The sequence below is a fragment of the Coregonus clupeaformis genome, unplaced genomic scaffold (assembly GCF_020615455.1).
Source record: "Coregonus clupeaformis isolate EN_2021a unplaced genomic scaffold, ASM2061545v1 scaf0011, whole genome shotgun sequence".
Taxonomy (NCBI): Eukaryota; Metazoa; Chordata; class Actinopteri; order Salmoniformes; family Salmonidae; genus Coregonus; species Coregonus clupeaformis.
Genome location: NW_025533466.1, coordinates 1,353,098 through 1,368,480, shown reverse-complemented (window position 1 = coordinate 1,368,480; position 15,383 = coordinate 1,353,098).

The window sequence follows — 15,383 nt, the reverse complement described above, 5'->3', positions numbered from 1 at the left end:
TCTGCAGTAGGGGAAAATCAGGCTTGTGAATAGAGAAGATGTTAATGGGTTGATTTTGTAATAGACACTGACTCAGGGCTCCAGTGGAGTAGTGGAGGGAAAGCCCATGTACCTATCCATGAATCCAGAGGAACAACGCTGGCAAGGAACCATACAGCCACTGGGAACCCCAGAGAGAAGCTAGGAGTTACAATACCTCATCTGCTTGTTTTGGACTGCTATGCTTTGTTGTTCAAAGCCATAGTGCAACCACAAATATAACTCCTTTCACTACACAGAAGATATGACTTACTTGACTAAATATTACTTTGGTTTTCCACTCTTGCATCCACTCTGACTCTGCCAGGTTTGGCCTGGCTTTGTTAAGATTAGTCTCTCACTCAGTGCTATTACCGGAATATGACTACCTCTGACCTGTAACTATAGAAAACAATAGATTAGAATAGAAAATGTGTACTGACAAATGTACTGCTTAATAATGGATTTCAGACAACGATTACATGAGAATGGTGCCGGAGGAGATGGCTGCCGTTTTATGGGCTCCTAACCAACTGTGCTATTTTGTGTGTTTTTTTGCATTGTTTGTAGCTTATTTTGTACATGATGTTGCTGCTACCGTCTCTTATGACCAAAAAGAGCTTCTGGAAACCAGAACAGCGATTACTCACCTTGAATTGGACGAAGATTTTTTCTTTAATGAGTCCGACGCGAAGGATATACTGTTTCTCCAAGACCAGGCCCAAATCACGTCATTCGCGTGAAGAAAAGACGGAGGTACAGGGGGGGAGATCGGGGTGCCTTGTGAGAATTCGTTGGTGATTGGGTAACCTGCCTCTACCATCCATTCTATTGGGCAACGTGCAATCACTGGAGAATAAACTGGATGAGCTCCGTTCGAGACTATCCTACCAACGGGACTGTAACTGTTTCACCGACGACACGGATAATATACAGTTGGCTGGATTTTCCTTGCATCAGCAGGACAGAACAGCTACGTCCGGTAAGATGAGGGGTGGGGGTGTGTGTCTATTTGTCAAAAACAGCTGGTGCGCGATGTCTTATATTAAGGAAGTCTCGAGGTATTGCTAGCCTGAGGTAAAGTCCCTCATGATAACCTGTAGACCACAATATCTACCAAGATATATATTTTTCATAGCCGTCTATTTATCCCCTCAAACCGATGCTGGCAGTAAGACTGCACTCAACTAGCTGTATAAGGCTATAAGCAAACAAGAAAATGCTCATCTAGAAGTGGCGCTCCTAGTGGCCGGGGACTTTAATGCAGGCACATTTAAAATCTGTTTTCCCTAATCTCTACCAGCATGTGCAACCAGAGGGGGAAAAAACTCTATACCACCTTTACTCCACACACAGAGATGCATACAAAGCTCTCCCTCGCCCTCCATTTGGCAAATCTGGCCATAATTCTATCCTCCTGATTCCTGCTTACAAGCTAAAGTACCAGCAGGAAGTACCAGTGACTCGCTCAATACAGAAGTGGTCAGATGATGCGGATGCTACCCTACAGGACTGTTTTGCTAGCACAGACTGGAATATGTTCCGGGATTCATCCAATGGCATTGGGGAGTACACCACCTCAGTCACCGGCAGTAAGTGCATCGACGACGACGTCCCCACAGTGACCGTACGTACATATCCCAACCAGAAGCCATGGATTACAGGCAACTTCCACACCGCGCTAAAGGCTAGAGCTGCTGCTTTCAAGGAGCATATCACTAATCCGGATGCTTATAAGAAATCCCGCTATGCCCTCAGACGAACCATCAAACAGGCAAAGCGCCAATACAGGACTAAGATTGAATCCTACTACACCGGCTCTAACGCTCGTCGGATGTGGCAGGGCTTGCAAACTATTATGGACTACAAAGGGAAACCCAGCCACTAGCTGCCCAGTGACGCGAGCCTACCAAATGGGCTAATTGCCTTTTTATGCTCGCTTCGAGGCAAGCAACACTGAAGCATGCATGAGAGCACCAGCTGTTTCCGGACGACTGTGTGATCATGTTCTCCGTAGCCGATGTGAGCATGACCTTTAAACAGGTCAACATTCACAAAGCCGCAGGGCCAGACAGATTACCAGGCCGTGTACTCAGAGCATGCGCGGACAAACTGACAAGTGTCTTTACTGACATTTTCAACCTCTCCCTGACCGAGTCTGTAATATCTACATGTTTCAAGCAGACCACCCTGTGCCAAAGAAAGTGAAGGAAACCTGGCTAAATGACTACCGCCCCGTAGCACTCACGCCGGTAGCCATGAAGTGCTTTGAAAGGCTGGTCTTGGCTCACATCAACACCATCATTCCGGAAACCCTAGACCCACTCCAATTTGCATACCGCACCAACAGATCCACAGATGACGCAATCTCAATCGCATTCCACACTGCCCTTTCCCACCTGAACAAAAGGAACACCTATGTGAGAATGCTGTTCATTGACAACAGCTCAGCGTTCAACACCATAGTGCCCACAAAGCTCATCACTAAGCTAAGGACCCTGGGACTAAACACCTCCCTCTGCAACTGGATCCTGGACTTACTGACGGGCCACCCCCATATATGCCACGCTGAAGGGGGAGACTGAAAAGATTTGCCATTTGTCCCCAGATCCTCAAAAAGTTATACAGCTGCACCAGCGAGAGCATCCTGACCGGTTGCATCACCGCCTGGTATGGCAACTGCTCGGCATCCGACCATAAGGCGCTACAGAGGGGAGTGCGTACAGCACAGTACAACACTGGGGCCAAGCTTCCTGCCATCAAGGACCTATATACTAGGCGGTGTCAGAGGAAGGCCCAAAAAATTGTCAAAGACTCCAGTCACCCATGTCATAGACTGTTCTCTCTGCTACCGCATGGCAAGCGGTACCGGAGCACCAAGTCTACGTCCAAAAGGCTCCTTAACAGCTTTTACCCCCAAGCCATAAGACTGCTGAACAATTAATCAAAAGGCCACCCAGACTATTTACATAGTCACTATACCCCTACCTACAAATTACCTGTACAAATTACCTCGACTAACCTGTACCCCCGCACATTGACTCGGTATTGGTACCCCCTGTATATAGCCTTGTTTTTGTTATTTTATTGTGTTACTTTTTATTTAATTTTTTACTTTAGTTTATTTAGTAAATATTTTCTAAACTCTATTTCTTGAACTGCACTGTTGGTTAAGGGCTTGTAAGTAAGCATTTTACAATAAGGTTGTATTTGTTGTATTCGGCGCATGTGACAAATACAATTTGATTTGGCTTAGAAACCAAACCCAAGCATTACTAACAGTTTACTGAAGGGACACATACACCTTATCCAAAATCAGACTTTGTTTGTTTCTCTCATCTCCTCGACACCCACCCTGCTCTGTCATTGGTTAACGTGTCAGTCTCTAGCTCAGTCTTTCAGGGTGGTAATGGTGTTAATTGCAGTGTTAAGCCAGAGCTGAGCCTAGTCCCCCATAACCACAAAGGTTAATTAGCAGCAGAAGGATACCGCTACTAGATATGTTGACATTTACATTTTCTTCTCTCTCCTAAAACCAGAGAAAGAACCCCATTTAGGAAGAAATGAAGGAAAAAAATTTACTCTTTTAAAAATGTCCTCATTTCTATGCAAGGTCTGGTGTTGATATGCAGATTTGGCGGTTGGTGACATTTAAAAGTAGTTAATTGTGCAAATCTTTGTTTTAGGCTGTAAAGGTCGTCTGTTGGTAGTGGGTCTAAGCCCAGCTGCAGTGGTAGAGGGAGGGAAGGGAGGCCTGTCTCCATTGACTGGGGCTACAAAGCCCTCCATGCCTTTTCAAGGTGGGTAATGAATATTTATACACACAAACTGTTTGCCAAATGAAAATGAATCTACCGCCCGTTGGGAAATGACTCAGGCTATCTGTTGTCATAAAAAAAAAGAATGTTACTCATTCTTCGGATGGACTTTTTTATTTTCCCAACAGCTAAATAGAAACATGAAATTGAACACTGTGTACTAGCTATCACAATGAAAGCTAATTGTATTGTATTATAATGTGATATTTTGATATTGTACATTGTCAAACTCAAGGCTGTTTTCCTGCTTTGTTGTGCTCTCTGTGTTCAAATAATATGTCTGTATACACTGAGGGTACAAAACATTAAAGACACCTTCCTAATATTGAGTTGCACCGGGGCATGGACTGTACAATGTGTCGAAAGCGTTCCACAGGGATGCTGGCCCATGTTGACTCAATGCTTCCCACAGTTGTGTCAAGTTGGCTGGATGTCCTTTTTGTGGTGGACACACATGGGAAACTGTTGAGCATGAAAAATCCAGCAGCATTGCAGTTCTTGACACACTCAAACCGGTGCGCCTGGCACCTACTACCATACCCTGTTCAAAGGCATTTAAATATTTTGTCTTGTCCATTCTCCCTCTGAATGGCACACATACACAATCCATACCTCAATTGTCTCAAGGCTTAAAAATCCTTCTTGAACCTTTCTCTTCCCCTTCATCTACACAGATTGAAGTGGATTTAACATGTGACATCAATAAGTAATCATAGCTTTCACCTGGATTCACTTGGTCAGTCTGTCATGGAAAGAGCAGGTGTTCCTAATGTTTTGTACACTCCTTGTATGGCGTATAGCGCTTTTTAAAGAGACTATTCTCTAACTCTCATCTATTGCTAAATAGGTATATTTTGTATCACATTGCTCTTGTATTTAGGATATTGTCATCTAACAGGCAACATCAATGTGAAAGCAGAATTAATTACAGTTACAGATTGGAAATGTTACACCTGGATTCACCTGAATAGCACAAATGGATGTATGATTGTCCCATTTCATCACTCCTCTGTGTTATTAAAGCAGCCTGAATGACTACAGAGGAAACATAATGAATAGATGGAATCATCCAACAGGGGAGTTGAGTAATGCTCAAGTCTCATCATGCAAATATTTCAATTTTGGCTTGAGTTAAAAACCAAATGCTCTGGTTTGATTTGCGCATTGTTACAATTCACTGCATTTTCATTCAAAGTGTGATATAATAACTATTGTTTTCTCTTTGTAACATGATTTCACAGATCTGACAAGCTTTCCAAACCTTTTTGTGGATTATTCCAAGCCTCCACTATTTTAAAGCAACAGATGGCTGGGCAGCGGCCATAGTCTCCTAGCCATGTCTGAATGTTTATATTTGTATTTATTACGGATCCCCATTAGCGTCTGCCAAGGCAGCAGCTACTCTTCCTGGGATCCAACCACAATTTACATACAATAAAACAATACATAACACAACACCTTATTACACACTACTCTACCATAACATATTTACAATACAAAATCAACAATACAGCAAAATAACAATAGAGCATGGCGTTTGCAACGCCAGGGTTGTGGGTTTGATTCCCACGGGGGGCCAGTATGAAAAAACTAAAAAAACAATGTATGCACTAACTGTAAGTCGCACTGGATAAGAGCGTCTGCTAAATGACTAAAAATGGTTAAAAAAAAAGAAAATGTGTGTGTGTAGAGTGCGTGTGTTAGCATTGTTTGCGAATGCTGTGTGTGTGCCTTGTGTGTGTGTGTGTGTGTGTCTCTTCACAGTCCGCGCTGTTCCATAAAGTGTAGTTTAATCTGTTTTTTAAAATCCTATTCTACTGCTTGACTGAGTTACATGATGTGGAATAGAGTTCCATGTAGTCCTGGCTCTATGTAGTACTGTGCATTTCCCGTAGTCTGTTCTGGAATTGGGGACTGTGAAGAGACCTCTGGTGGCATGTCTCGTGGGGTATGCATGGGTGTCCGAGCTGTGTGCCAGCATTCCAAACAGACAGCTTAGTACATTCAGCTTGTCTACACCTCTTTAAAAAACAAGCAGTGATGAAGTCAATCTCTCTTCCACTCTAAGCCAGGAGAGACTAACATGCATGTCATTAATGTTAGCTCTCTGTGTACTTTTAAGGGCCAACCGTGCTGCCCTGTTCTGAGCCAATTGTAATTTTCCCAAGTCCCTCCTTGTGGCACCTGACCACACTACTGAACAGTAGTCCAGGTGTGACAAAACTAGCGCCTGTAGGACCTGCCTTGTTGATAATGTTGTTAAGAAGGCAGAGCAGCGCTTAATTATGGACATACCTCTCCCCATCTTAGCTACTGTTGTATCAATATGCTTTGACCATGACAGTGTACAATCCAGGGTTACTCCAAGCAGTTTAGTCATCTCAACTTGCTCAATTTATTCATCACGAGATGTAGTTCAGGTTTAGGGTTTAGTGAATGATTTGACCCAAATACAATGCTTTTAGTTTTGGAAATATTTAGGACTAACATATTCCTTGCCACCCATTCCGAAACTAACTGCAACTCTTTAATAAGTGTTGCAGTTATTTCAGTTGCTGTAGCAGCTGACGTGTATAGTGTTTAGTCATCCGCATACATAGACACACTGGCTTTACTCAAAGCCAGTGGCATGTCGTTAGTAAAGATGGAAAAAGTAAGGGGCTAAACAGCTGCCCTGGGGAATTCCTGATTCTACCTGGATTAAGTTTGAGAGGCTTCCATTAAAGAACACCCTCTGTGTTCTGTTAGACAAGTAACTCTTTATCCACATTATAACAGGGGGTGTAAAGCCATGACACATACGTTTTTCCAGCAGCAGACTATGATCGATAATGTCAAAAGCCGCACTGAAGTCTAACAAAACAGCCCCCACAATCTTTTTATCATCAATTTCTCTCAGCCAATCATCAGTCATTTGTGTAAGTGCTGTGCTTGTTGAATGTCCTTCTCTATAAGCATGCTGTCAAGTTGTTTACTGTAAAATAGCATTGTATCTGGTCAAACACAAGTGTTCCCCAATAGTTTACTAAGGGTTGGTAACAGGCTAATTGGTCGGCTATTTGAGATAGTAAAGGGGGCTTTACTACTCTTGGGTAGCGGAATGACTTTTGCTTCCCTCCAAGCCTGGAGGCACACACATTCTAGTAGGCTTAAATTGAAAATATGGCAAATAGGAGTGGCAATATTGTACGCTATTATCCTCAGTTATTTTCCATCCAAGTTGTCAGACCCCGGTGGCTTGTCATTGTTAATTGACAACAATACTTTTTTCACCTCTTTCACACTCACTTTACAGAATTCAAAATTACAATGATTATCTTTCATAATTTGGTCAGATATACTTGGATGTGTAGTGTCAGCGATTGTTGCTGGCATTTCATGCCTAAGTTTGCTAATTTTGTCAATGAAAAAATTATTAAAGTAGTTGGCTATATCAGTTGGTTTTGTGATGAATGAGCCATTTGATTCAATGAATGATGGAGCTGAGTTTGCCTTTTTTCCCAAAATTTCATTTAAGGTGCTCCAAAGCTTTTTACTATCATTCTTTATGTCATTTATCCTTGTTTCATAGTGTTGTTTCTTCTTTTTATTCAGTTTATTCACATGATTTCTCAATTTGCAATACGTTTGCCAATCGGTTGTGCAGCCAGACTTATTTGCCATTCCTTTTGCCTCATCCCTCTCAACCATACAATTTTTCAATTCCTCATCAATCCACAGGGATTTAACAGTTTTTACAGTCATTTTCCTAATGGGTGCATGCTTATCAGCAACTGGAATAATCAATTTCATAAATGCGTCAAGTGCAGTGTCTGTCTGCTCCTCATTACACACCACAGACCAACATATATTCTTTACATCAACAACATAGGATTCACTACAAAACGTATTGTATGACCTCTTATACACAATATTAGGCCCAGCCTAATAAAAAAAATTGTCAACAAAAGTTACACCCATTGAGCTGCAATAATTACGTAGCCAATTGTGAAGAGCAAGAATCCTGCTAAAGCGTTCAATGCCACGATTCAGAGAGGGCACAGGGCCAGATATAATGTTTTTTTTGTTAGTGTCTAGCAGAGAGTTAATCAGTTCTTTAAAATCCTGTTTCAACTATTCAGAGCTGCCCTTCATAATGTCATTAAAACCCACATGGACTACGATAGAATCGATTTCCATGTCCTTGTCCTGACTTACTACATTCGGGAGCAGCTTAGTAATGTCATTTACTCGAGCTCTGGGATAGGACATTGTTTTTGCACCAGGAACGGTCACATTTCTTACCATGGAGCTGCCTAAAATTACGGCTGGTGAGAAGGACGAGGAAATTTGCCCACTCCCACGCTTCACAGGATGCAGGCCTCCGACAGATGGAGAAGCCCCGCTCGATCCAGAGCAGGGACAGAAGGTTGCCGACTTCGAAGTCGTAATAGTAGGCACTGCGGCCGCAGACACAGGCACCCCCAGCGCAGAAGGTACAAGAAGATCAGGCTCCAGGACGGCGAAACTATTCGTCATTTGTATCCGCTCCGGGCCTCTCATTGGGAGTGTAGGCTGCTTTGCGGGAGGTCGCTGTCTTCGGCTTCCACGGCTCGTGACATGCGGCCATCGTTGATTGCCTTTCTCCTCATGCTGTGCTCCTTCGACGGCGCTACCAGATGTGGGAGCTCCGGGCAACACCGGCCATTCGGATAACGACAAACGACAAGGCTGAGAATGTTGGCACTCCTCCACTGTTACAGTCCAGTCTCTCATGATCAATGGAACAGATTGGGCCATTGAGAACTGAAGCGTGACGGACACATTCTCACGGCAACGCCTTGCCACGGGCTCCAGCCCCTCTACAACCTACTCACCCCACACTGGTCTCCATGTTTCACGGCCTGCTGGCTGGACAGGGGCTGGGTGATTTCCCAAGGCAGGGGCCGAGGGCTGGGAGGGGCCCGCCATCCTGGTCTCATAGATTAGACGTAACATAGTAATTGTAAATCCAAGACACTCAAATTAGTATGATATGTGACGTTTGGTATGGTTACATAAGACATACCGTTACTTAAGGCAAAAACTAAAGTAGGGTGGTTGGTGGGATAGGTCGGCATTTAACGCGAACGTCTAGCAGCCCAAAGCTTGCATGTTTGAATCTCATCACGGACCATTTTAACTAATTAGCAACTTATCAACTACTGACCAATTTTTTTGTTAGCTAACCCTTTAACGTAACTCCTAACCTTATCCCCTAGCCTAGCTAACTTTAGCCACCTAGCTAACATTAGCCACAAAAAATTGGAGTTCGTAACATATCATACGTTTTGCAAATTCGTAACTTAATGTACGAATTGCAAATCGTAACATTGTACGAATTGCAAATCATAACATATCATACGAAATGGATGATGGACATCCACAACTTAATACATACCATATGAAACGGAGTGTCCTGGATTTACGTTTATTACGTTACGTCTACCCCTGAGTCCAGGTTGGCCCCGCCGGTGTGAAGTGATTCTGGGGGACTGTGGTGTGTGTGTACTGGTGTGCCTGTCCGCATGTGTGTGTTTGAGTAGAAATAGGAGTTGAAAGCCCTTCAAATGGCCAGCTGTATAAATGCCAGTCAGACTGTGAGAGGTGTTGAATTAATAGACCATACGGCAGCTATTCCCTCACATTGGTTTGCAGATTAACCTGTGAATAACGAGTGTGAACCACTTTAACATGCTCTGTCTCTTTATAGGATATGTTCTGAACATTACAAGACTGGCGGGGGCCACATCTATACGTTACCAGACCAGTGACATAACACAGGAGGAGAGCACAATCATCTATATTCTACACTATCTCTCGCTGTTGTTATGAAGAGAATGCTAATTGTAGTTAATCTGAACAGGATTATTTTGTGGGTAATAGTCTCTTGTCTTGAAGTAGCCACTTGGGAGGGCTTAAAACAATGTCTGAGTACAGCTCTACTCTGCATCTGCCTTCCCATTGGTTACAAGATGAACATGAAGCTATTGACAACAAAGACAAGTGTATAGATAGGATACTGTTTATTGTTTACAGTTCAGCTGCAAGGCAGTAGTAGGCCTGTATTGTATACTGTAGTCAAAGGGGATACATCTCTTCCATCTAGAGCTGATCTTGACTTTATTCCACATGGTTTACATTGCACCTTTTATTGTTTCTTTTTCTTCAAATGTTGCATATTTGACTGTCCTCTATGAGTTGTTTTCAAAGTAGACCCTGAACTACACTCTTAGAAAAAAGGGTTCCAAAAGGGTTCTTCGGCTGTCCCCATAGGAGAACCTGTTTAGGTTCTAGATAGCACCTTTTTTCTAAGAATGTAAAGGTTCTACTCATAACTCTTCCTCCAGCTTGTATAGCTACGTGAGAATTAAGGCATATTCAACTTTCCTTTGTTTTTAGTTATTGTTCTCTTGTATAACAGAGATTTTTATAGCATGATTTCATTGAATAGAAGGGGATCTTTATCTGAATATTGAACACATCTCACAATAAGCCTGTGTGTGTATGTTTTAATTGAGAATGAGGGAGACAGAGAGAGGGAGACAGAGAGAGGGAGACAGAGAGAGAGACTGACTGACTGACTGAGACTATGGGCCTACGTGACCGACCTCATCCCTCCTGTCCAGCCATTCCCTCCTCCCTTCATTGTAATGCCATGAACAACATGTAAACCATTCAGGAAATACGTTTCTGTGGTAAAAGGACTGACAGGCCGTCTCCTCACAACCATTCTTCTCAAAAAGTTGAAAGGAACTTGACTTCTGCCCAGAGGAGAGTTGAAAGGAAACCAGAGGAGGTGACAGACTTGACGTTATTTCAAGGCGGATAGTGTTCAGTTTGTCTACTTCCTCCCTCCTTGTTAATGTGCAGTGTTGCCGTTACCTTTATAGTTCATGTGTGTATCTAGAGAATAGTCCATGGGAGATTATGAAGCAGCGAGCTGTTCTGGCTCGTGGTGGCCCAATGCCCTATTAAGACACTTTATGTTGGTGTGTCCTTTATTTTGGCAGTTACCTGTACATGTGTTGCATGTGAATAAGACGTCATATGCCACATTTTGTTCACTGGGGATCCTACTCCTTCTGGATCAGGGGAGCAATTTTAGTTAAAGCAGAGGTTAAGGAGGAAATGAAAGATGAGCCAATAGTCAATGAAATATCACTGTTAGATTATTGGCCTGGCCACTGTGTTTGGGAGCCAAGGTAATGTGTTTCTGGAATGTTAGCTTTCTGCTTTGCTGGGAGGACGATAACAGATCACTTTCATAAAGGAAAATGAACTCCTCCAACTTGTTGTTATCCAACCTTCCACAGGGGATATTCTTTATCTTTCATCTCTTGGTCCTCTCCCGCCCTCACCACATTTCAGAGGTGCTGTTTTGATTTTGTTCTTTGATTAAGTATATCAGAGAAAGCGCAGATTTGATATGTTATTTCTATGTCACACAGATGACTTAGCTTTAGATCGTATGGCTGGGAGGAAAAGGTCATTCTTGGTCAGAGGAGTTGCTTGTCTCAATAGTATACTCTATGTGGCTCACCAGAGAAATAAATAGTGAATCCTCTCTGTCTGAGAAAGGAATCTAGACAAATATGTGTAAGCCTCATGACCTTGTCATTGGATTAATTTGATTACGCCCACAGGACGATACATAGTCCTGTTGTACAGTACCAGTCAAAAGTTTGGACACACCTACTCATTCCAGGGTTTTTCTTTATTTTGACTATTTTCTACATTGTAGAATAATAGTGAAGACATCAAAACTATGAAATAACACATATGGAATCATATAGTAACCAAAAAAGTGTTAAACAAATCCAAATATATTTTATATTTGAGATTCTTCAAAGTGGCCACCCTTTGCCTTGATGACAGCTTTGCACACTCTTGGCATTCTCTCAAACAGCTTCATGGGGTAGTCACCTGGAATGCATTTCAATTAACAGGTGTGCCCTGCTATTCATAGCAGACTTTGAAAAGGCATTTGATAAAGTACGACTGGGGTTTATATATAAGTACCTGGAGCATTTCAATTTTGGAGAATTTCTTATGAAATGGGTTAAAATCATGTATAGTAACCCTAGGTGTAAAATAGTAAATAATGGCTATTTCTCCGAAGGTTTTAAACTGTCAAGAGGAGTGAAACAAGGTTGTCCACTATCGGCATATCTATGTATTATGGCCATCGAAATGTTAGCTATTAAAATCAGATCCAACAATAATATCAAGGGATTAGAAATCCAGGGCTTAAAAACAAAGGTGTCATTGTACGCTGATGATTCAAGTTTTCTTTTAAATCCACAACTTGAATCCCTCCACAGCCTCATAGAGGATCTACGTACATTTTCTAACCTCTCTGGATTACAACCAAATTATGAGAAATGTACTATATTACGTATTGGATCACTAAAAAATACAATTTTTACATTACCATGTAGTTTACCAATAAAATAGTCTGATGGTGATGTGGATATACTCAGAATACATGTCCCAAATGAAATAAATGATCTCTCTCCAATAAATGTTAATAGAAGTTAGCAAACATAGATAAGATCTTGTTTCCATGGAAAGGTAAATACCTGTCAATTTGTGGAAAAATCACCCTGATTAACTCTTTAGTGTTATCCCAGTTTACCTATTTGCTTATGGTCTTGCCTACGCCTAGCGAACAGTTTTTGAAATTATATGAGAAAAACATATTCCATTTTATTTGGAATGGCAAACCAGACAAAATTAAACAGGCCTATTTATATAATGAAAATGAATTCGGAGGAAAGAAATTATTAAATATTAAAGCATTAGACCTATCACTAAAAACTTCAGTCATACAAAAGTTATACTTGAATCCTAACTGGTTCTCTAGCAAATTAGTAAGATTGTCTCAACCAATGTTCAAGAAAGGCCTTTTTCCCTTTATTCAGATTACAACCTCTCACTTTCAGTTATTTGAAAAGGAAATTATCTCCCAAATATCACTATTTCTAAAACAAGCCATAGAAAGTTGGTTGCAATTTCAATGTAATCCTCCAGAAATGACAGAACAAATAATGCAACAAATATTGTGGTTAAACTCAAATACACTAATTGATAAAGAACCATTTCTTTTTTTTTTTTATGTTTTAAAAAAGGTATGATCTTCGTAAATGATATCATAGGTAGGACTGGTGGAGTTATGTCGCACATGCAGCTAACAAAAACATATGGAAATGTCTGCTCTACCCAAAATTACAACCAAATAATTGCAGCATTACCGCAACAATGGAAGAGGAAAGTGGAAGGGGGAAAAAGTAAGGAAATTGTCTATCGGCCCTGCAATAAAGAACATAATTGGTTAAAGAACATTGTGATAAATAAAAAAGTATACCAGTTTCATTTAAGGACCAAAGGATTGACAGCCGTCCCATATAGATTGCAAAATAGTTGGGAAGAGATTTTTGACATACCGATTCCATGGCATAGTGTTTATAAACTGATACGCAAAACGACGCCGTATTCAAAACTTAGAATTTTTCAATTTAAATTATTATACAAAATTCTTGCTACCAATAGAATGTTATTTATATGGGGGATACAATCTTCCCAGCTATGCATATTGTTCTGCGAAGAGACAGAATAATTAGATCATTTGTTTTGGTACTGTCCATTTGTAGCTTGTTTTTGGACACAGGTCCAGGAATGGCTAAAGGATTTTAATATTTACCTGGAGCTAACCCTGCAGATAGCACTACTGGGTGATCTGAGAAGTCATAGTCAACCAATCAATAATATAATAATACTTTTAGCAAAAATGTTTATTTTCAATTTACAATCTGTAGAAACAATGAGAATAGAAGGGTTCAGAACTTTTGTAAAACATCAACTGTACAGTTGAAAAATATATGGCAAATAGAAATCCAATATGGATGGTGTTAAGAGATAGATGGGTGGTGTTGAATGGAGTTGAAGGATGGGACTAATAACAACTAACAACAAATAATAACAACAAGATAACTAATATAAATCATACTGTGTCCATAATAAGTATATAGGTTATAGGTTGAGAGCTTTTGTGAGAGAACACAGTTAGAAAGATATGGCATATAGAAGCAAACTGGATGGACATCATGAAAATGATCGGAGAGGTTGAGGGTAGAGGAAGTTCAGGAGTAAAAACAAACAACATAGAATTATTGTAAAATTGACTGTGTCCATAAAATGTATGTAGTATGTATAAGCTGGAAGTAGAGGCCAAAGCATTGTTGTTTACTCCAATTAGGGAAGGGGTGGTGGGGTTGGAAAGTAATAAAGGGAAATATATTTTTAAAAAGGATATGTATATATGTGTATGTATATATATATCTATCTATATATCTATATATATATATATATATATATATATATATATATATGCAAGAAAAAAAACATATGGGCGATTGGAAGTTATGCAATCAATTACATTGATGGAAGTTACACTCTATCTGCAATATTAAAGCTGATCTACCCCCCCCAAAAAAAATAATAATAATAAACAGGTGTGCCTTGTTAAAAGTTAATTTGTGGAATTTCTTTCCTTCTTAATGCGTTTGAGCCAATCAGTTGTGTTGTGACAAGGTAGGGGTGGTATACAGAAGATAGCCCTATTTGGTAAAAGACCAAGTCCATATTATGGCAAGAACAGCTCAAATAAGCAAAGAGAAACGATAGTCCATCATTACTTTAAGTCATAAAGGTCATTCATTCCAGAAAATTTCAAGAACTTTGAAAGTTTCTTCAAGTGCAGTCACAAAAACCATCAAGCGCTATGATGAAACTGGCTCTCATGAGGACCACCACAGGAAAGGAAGACCCAGAGTTACCTCTGGTGCAGAGGATAAGTTCATTAGAGGTACCAGCCTCAGAAATTGCAGCCCAAATAAATGCTTAAGAGTTCAAGTAACAGACACATCTCAACATCAACTGTTCAGAGGGGACTGTGTGAATCAGGCCTTCATGGTCGAATTGCTGCAAAGAAACCACCACTAAAGGACACCAATAAGAATAAGAGACTTGCTTGGGCCAAGAAACACAGGCAATGGACATTAGACCGATGGAAATCTGTCCTTTGGTCTGATGAGTCCAAATTTGAGATTTTTGGTTCCAACCGCTGTGTCTTTGTGAGACACCGAGTAGGTTAATGGATGATCTCCGCATGTGTTGTTCCCACCGTGAAGCATGGAGGAGGAGGTGTGATGGTGTGGGGGTGCTTTGCTGGTGACACTGTCAGTGATTTATTTAGAATTCAAGGCACACTTAACCAGCATGGCTACCACAGCATTCTGCAGCGATACGCCATCCCATCTGGTTTGCGTTTAGTGGGACTATCATTTGTTTTTCAACAGGACAATGACCCAACACACCACCAGGCTGTGTAAGGGCTATTTGACCAATAACGAGAGTGATGGAGTGATGCATCAGATGACCTGGCCTCCACAATCACCCGATCTCAACCCAATTGAGATGGTTTGGGATGAGTCGGACGGCAGAGTGAAGGAAAAGCAGCCAACAAGT